Genomic DNA, 7,284 nt, shown 5'->3' with positions numbered 1-7,284 from the left:
GTGTGTTCTATACATTCAATAGTATGACAGCTCCATCTACTTACAAAACTAAGTTGTGACCACAACCTTTCCAATATATAAATCCATAATTAGATGTGAAAAAAACACAAAGGTCTGTTAAACAATGTCAAAAAATAGGCTAAAAATAGTCTAAAATAATTAATGTAAAATTAAAACATCCTCAAGCTCTATTACTAGCAATCAGGCGTTACTTAGGTTGTCTTGTATATGAAACCATATAACTGATTGGAAAATTAATAAATCTAATACTGTTTATCTGTATATTTGTGTTCAGTGTTTTTATGTTGGTAATCATAATTGTGCTGCTCTCATTTGTAGTAGGGGGTTATAGATATGTTCTCATTCAAACCTGGAGGAATGTTAGCCTGAAGTGTGATTTGCCACCACAATTCCCAATATTCAATTCTTTCCTCCCATAGCCCCCCTCTTATATCATTTTTAACCTCCTCAAGAACAAAAAATGAGAACTGAGCCTTTGCACATTCTTTTGAGTGTTGAAATAAAGTATTGTTTTCCTTTTTGTTTGTATATCATAATAGTGTTCATACAAAATGAGATTAGTTTTAATTGCATGTAATTAGTCCCGGCATGGGTAAATGATTCACACTATATAAGGAACGTTATTGATTCACTCAAATGCATCTGATTAAAAGTCTTTGTTCAATGAAAATGCAGTGATTTTAAGTTAAGCGTTTGTTTGTTTTTTTGTTTTTTGTTTTTTTTATTAAAGTTGAGTGTTTTATTTAAGAGATGATCATGTCAGTCGTCATTATCTCCTTGGTTGGTGCTTTCTGCTTTTGGATTTACCATCTTCATATCTTGCTGTTACTTTGACATTCCCTGAGACAATTCTCCAGTTTCCCAGGTCTGCCCCTTGAGGAACAGAACCAATAGGTTCAACCCTATATTTAAGTTGATTGTAATAACACTACTAGGTGATCACATTTCCCAAAATGGCTACTTAGTTTCAAATCTGGGAATGTCTCTTCTTCCCTCCTTATCTGAGGACAAAATGCTAAAAGTATTATTTTTCATGCATGGTCTAGTACCATCTCTCTTAGTCCTGCATCTTTTAGGAAATTAAATAATCATCTTGTTATTAGATCTGGCTGCAACAAGGTGTTTCTGTTAGCATGTGGTACTATTAACCACCACCCCTATAAACAATACATCTTATTTCTTTACCATAGTAAAGATACCTGCCATCATTTTTAACCTTTCACTGTCCTTTAACATGATGACTGTGCAACCCTTGCAGAACTGTACTTCCATTTCCATCCTCAAGTGTAACCAACGGCATTCCTTATTCCTCTTTTATACAGATGTCCACTTGCTTTAATCATATTCCAAAATACATGGGCTGCACCTGTTCTCCTAATTCTGCATTTATTGCTTCTCGCACAAACTACATTCATAGTATCTTTCCATTCCAGTCGTGTGGGTGTGTGTGGCGCATGTGTTTTACTATACTGTTGTTACAATATCAATGCTCTTCCTTTAAAGCTGCTAGTTCTGATAGCTTTTTACTTAGGCTTTGGACACAGCTACTCATTAACTTGCATTTTTATTGGAAAGTGAATGACTGACTGAATGACCGAAGTTGCATTTTTATCCATTTATATACCTTGAATGGCTCCCATATAACACTCATTTTATTCTTGTTTTCTTCTTCTTGTTATAGCTTGAGTTGACATAACTACTCATATGTTTTGAGGGAACAGTCCAGAATTTCTAGAACATGTTTCAATGCCTAACCCCTCCTGACATTTAATGATTGTTCATGCAAATGTTAAATTGTCTATTATGATCTTGCTTCCTATCCTAGATCCATGCAGATCACCATGCCAGTAATATAGCTTGTATACCTTTTAGAGATCCTTAGCCCCCCAAAAAAGCTTAAGCACTGGGATTTGCACCATTTATTCAACTATTTTGTGGGCTCCATGATGCAAACTAACCTAACCTCGCATATATAATGTATACATACCTCTTATAAGAATGCTACACAATGTACTACTGCTACATGTACTCCTCTGCCCTTCTCTGACCCTTTCCTTAGCAGACCATCTGCCCCTACAAAGATGCTATCATTCAAATTACTGTGCAGTGTTTTAATTCTGAAAGTCCATAGGATTCAGTTCACATGTATCCCAGCCATAAGACAAAGAAAGTACCTTAATTTCTTTCCCCATCCTTCCTGTACTCTCCTATTAAGGGAGTCGTCATAAAGAGGTTATTTCTTTATCCTTTGAAGTCCACTGCTACCATCCTGAATGTCTCTACTCTGGAAGATTGTACCAGAAATCTCCATTTCTCCAGTTTTAGTTATTCCCTACATGTACTAGATGGTGCATTCAAGAACAATGCAGTAAATACTGCTAAAGGTATGCATCTCTATTCTACCATCACTTCTCTTGCATAATCGACTGCTGTCTCAGTTTTCCTTATTTTATGCAAGCTCTGAGGCAACTATGGTAAGTGTTGTAGTCCAAAAGGAAATGCCTTGAATTTTGGCTAGCACTGCCTGAAATTATGTAATCTCTCCTTCTAGCCCACAGAGATGCCTTCAGATGGGAGAGCATTGCATTCTCCAGAAAATTTCTGCTTTTGATGTTGAAAACTTATTATTCTCTGTTCCTTTCAGCATTTATATTCAGGTTAATCTTATTCCTTTTTTACATGCTCTTTTCTGTGTGTCCTACTTCTACTAATTACAAAGAGTTTCTGTGGTTATTTATCATTTGCTTCTCTTTTTTTTTTTTGGTAGCTAAACCTCTATTTTCTAGGAAGACTGAACGTTTGAATGTTTTCTTAGATGCAGTGAACAGTGTACGTGGTGTTGCTGCTAAATAAGACATTAATTTTGTCTCTTGGCTTTATGCATCCAGGAAGAATACTAGTCAAGTGCCATTACCATTTAAAGGACCACTACAAATGCAAAACAAACAAAGATGCATTCTTTACCATATTTTTATTTTCTATGCACCCATAATAAAAATGTCCCACTCTGAGTGGTAGTTCTTATTTCATAATTTGCTGTACCCCAAAATCGGGTGGAGGAAGCTCTCATATTGACAACATTTTGTGTTTTAACAAATGCTTCTAGTGCTTTTTCCCGTAATATACTCAGTATCTGCACAAAATGACATTGCATTACCATGTCTTCTCCTGATTTTTTTTCTGCTCACTGGGAATGAAAATACTTAAAAGTATAATTTTCTTTTGGGGTGTCTTAAGAGAATGTTAGCAGATTTTCAATGAATTTCTTTCATTTATACTTTGCCATTTCCCATGCAGACTTTCATGGACATTTTTGTTACAGCTACAAACAGTGGCTAAATGTTCAACTATTATAAAGGGGTAAGAATGTGTTAGCTGAAGAATCCCTTTCCCTCACTAAACCTGTCAGCCACTAGCGTCAGATTTCCTGACATTCATGAGCGATCTGCCTACTCAGGTGTGACTGACAGCTGACATGCTGCTTAATATAACAATGATTTAAGAAAGTCTGCTTTCTCAAATACTGGGATTAGTTCTCACAGTACTTATGAAGATTTAAAAAAACACATTAAAAATTCTTGCTCTGTGGGCAGGCCCTTTTGTATCTCCCAATATGAGGACAGACACACATAAACACACGCAAACATATATGCATGCATATATATATATATATATATATATATATATATATATATATAGTTTCACTTTACAATCCCAAAATATTGAAATATCGAAATTCAGTATCTCGAGACTGTAAAGCCGAAAAAAGAAAAAACTGAAACCCCAAAAGCGCGAAATTCAAAATCATGACTACCCACATAAACACTCCACACACAAACAAGAGCACGTACACCTTCCTCCCTACACTATAAACCAACAAAACACGCACACAAACACAACAAAATAAACAACCGCTCTGACCCTACATATAAGCAGGGGGGCAAGATCCCCTGCACTCCTTATGTGGGGGTGCGCCCCCCCACACCCCCCGCTACTTATATATGCTAACTCTGAGGTCGCAATAAAAACACAAACACACAAAAATCACCACTACACATTCTACACTCCCCTTGAACAAACACATCACATGCATACAAATACCACCACTCGCAACACTTTCACACTCACAATCTTACCTATCTACCCTAACCCACACCTCAAAACTCCAGACACACTCACACACACTGAAATCCCTACCCAAAACCCTGAGTAAAACATCACTTACCTGAATTTCCAGCTACATCCAAACCGCGGATTCGACATTTCCGCACTCAGTATTCTGCACTTTCATGCAAGTGCAGTTTTGACACTTCGGTCTCGAGTTACTGAAGTTCGATATTTCAGTAGTTCGAGATTCTGAAGTGAAACCATGTGTGTGTGTGTGTGTGTGTGTGTGTGTGTGTGTGTTATGTATATATATATATATATATATATATATATATATATATATATATATATATATATGTGTGTGTGTGTGCGTGTGTGTATATGTATGTGTGTATATATATATATATATATATATATATATATATATATATATATATATATATTATATACCTACCACTTTTGAGATTGCACAAACTCAGGGAGAAAGTGAGTAAAACATTTACCTTCTTGCTATTCTCTGAGTGTAGACAGGATGCTGGCAATCTTTTAGGTTTGACATTCTGAACATTAATCAACTTTGTGCAGTGTGTTGTCTTTTAAGCTACATGCAACTCTACTGTGTGCACATTTTCAAGTAGTGAATGCAATCTGTAGTTTCTAATGAATTTGAAAGCAAACAGATACAAAGGGCATGTTTTAATACTTTCTACCATCTTTGCTGTTAGGCATGAGGCATCTGTGTCTAGCTTGTGTGCTTTTTATGCTGAAGTTGTCACTTTAAGGATTCTATTATAATAAAACCAAACAGGTCACATAATCCCAGAAATGTAAAACATAAATGTGTAGCTTTGATAGAAAAGAATGAGTACAGAATCAATTAAGTCCTCCTCTACACTAGCAAAAGAACTGCTTTAATCTTTGTAGAAACCTTTGTTTACTGCTAGGCCTTTACTGCACCTGCCTCATACATCCTTGACGTTAATGTTCATTTGTTGGCTAAGGGAATGCTGTTAAGACAGCAGGTTCAATACCTGTCCTTGTGGAATGAGATGAACAAACCACCAAAGTGCCTCGCGCTCAGTGGACTTCACCTCTTACCCCGGAGAGCACAAGTATTGAATGGGAAAATATTTCCTTCCCTGTAATGTCTTTTGTAAACATCTTACGAGTTCTAAAGGGAAAAAATGAAAAATAGACAAGAGGAAAAATCAGACGTAAAGGTTATTTTGCTAAATGCAAGAAGCCTTGATAATATAACAGGTGATTGACTGATTTAATGCAGGTGGACTTCTCCAAGAATCCTTTCAACCATGACCTAAACCATCAGCAATAATAAACACAAGTTTTTTTCACAGATAAGTTGTACAGTACAGAGCTTACATAACACAAAATGGATCTACTTTGTTTGTACGAACTTTCAGTATTTCAAAACCCACTCGGTCGAGACCAGTTATTCGAAATACCTAAACTTCGACAATGAAGTACAGAGATCACAATACTCCCTTTTCTTCGCTGTAGTGCGATCTCTGAGTTGGTCTATTTAAGTAGGGGGTTGTGGGGACCACAGCCCCCCACATGGGGGGTGCAAGGGTATTTGCCCCCCTGCATAACATGTTTTTTGTGATTTTTTCTTTTAGTCAGCCGATCTGGCGACTAGCCTTCAGCGAAAGTGCACTTTTGTTGAAATGCACTTTTGCTGAAGAGGACATCTACTTTTCTTTTTCGAAGTAATGAAATTTTGACAAAGAAAACTAGATCCCACAAAGTACATGATATTTAAAACAATGATAGAGATAAAACAATAGTATAAGTTACAGAGAATAGTGCTGTTAAATTTGGAAACAGTGGTATCTGTGCAGTAGCCTACATGTCAACAAGAATCTCATTACATTTCAATAAAAAAAGAAACTCGTTACATTTCTTTTGCTTGGAAAATGTTGACGTCTGTATCATTACTGTTACCTAGTTTGAATATTCAACATTTGTACCACAAATTTCAGCATATACCTCCTTTCATTTGTTTTACATCTGGTGGAACTGATTGCAGTATCTCAATATTTGTTGAAGGACACCAAAAAGCAGAAGCCTGAGAAAGAACTCTGGACTTGTAATTGCTCCTGGAATAATTAATATCAGAGGTATTGATTATAATATTATAATATTATAGGAATACACTATATACCACCTGTATCTACTGTAGAGCACTAAATGTTGTGGCCAATCTCCAGTGCATAATAATCAGTGAAACTGTAATCATTATGAAGGATTTTAAATCCCCAATGTTTGACAAGATAAAGTACTCAACACCAGATCGATATGCCAGAGGTAATTAACTATGTTCATCAGAACAATTTGGGGTGGCCACGGTGGTGCAGCAGCTAGCATTGCTGCCTCACAGCAAGAGGTTCGCCGGTTCAATTCTTGGCTGGGGTGCCTTCTGTGCGGAGTCTGCATGTCCTCCCTGTGGTTGCGTGGGTTTCCTCCGGGTGCTCTGGTTTCCTCCCACATCCCAAAGACATGCAGGAGGTGGATTGGACACTTTAAATTGGCCCTAGGTGTGAGTGTGTGCCTTATGTGGAAGGTTGGACACCTGGCTGGCAACTCAACACTGTAAAACTCCACTGCCAATCATAAGCAGACAGATGATCCACTGTGGCAACCCCTAACCAGGAAAAGGAAAAAGAAGAAATCAGAACAATTTGGAGCAAACATTATAAAAGCCAACTAAGGAAGACAATGGCTTGCATATTCATTCTGAGAATTCCAGGATCTTTGTGTTTCGCATCCATATTTGCCTTCTGTAATTAACACAGATCATGATTCCATCATCTTTACCTTTCATAGATTATCCTTCCTAGATTTTACCAGAGGATACTGTGATGCAAGAATTGGCATATAAATACAGGCTACAAAGTTTTAACTCAATCCCTTGAACCATAGTCTGGGATTCTCAAAGAACTCCAGCGTTTGTGTTGAGGTACAGTAAAAAAGCCCCTTTTTCAGTGATGCATTATTTTTATGATTCAGTGACACATTAGCCACAATAATAGAAAACTTCATTATTAGCTAATGTTCATGGCTCTGAATTGATGGTAACTACTGCAAGTGTTGACCAGCACTTCCTGTGGCACTTAACACTGGAGGTCAATGCATAAA

This window comes from Protopterus annectens, chromosome 2.part1 (assembly GCF_019279795.1).
Source record: "Protopterus annectens isolate FY-2018-M chromosome 2.part1, PAN1.0, whole genome shotgun sequence".
NCBI classification, from domain to species: domain Eukaryota; kingdom Metazoa; phylum Chordata; order Ceratodontiformes; family Protopteridae; genus Protopterus; species Protopterus annectens.
The sequence above is the reverse complement of the archived record's forward strand: the minus strand, read 5'-3'. Positions refer to the sequence as shown.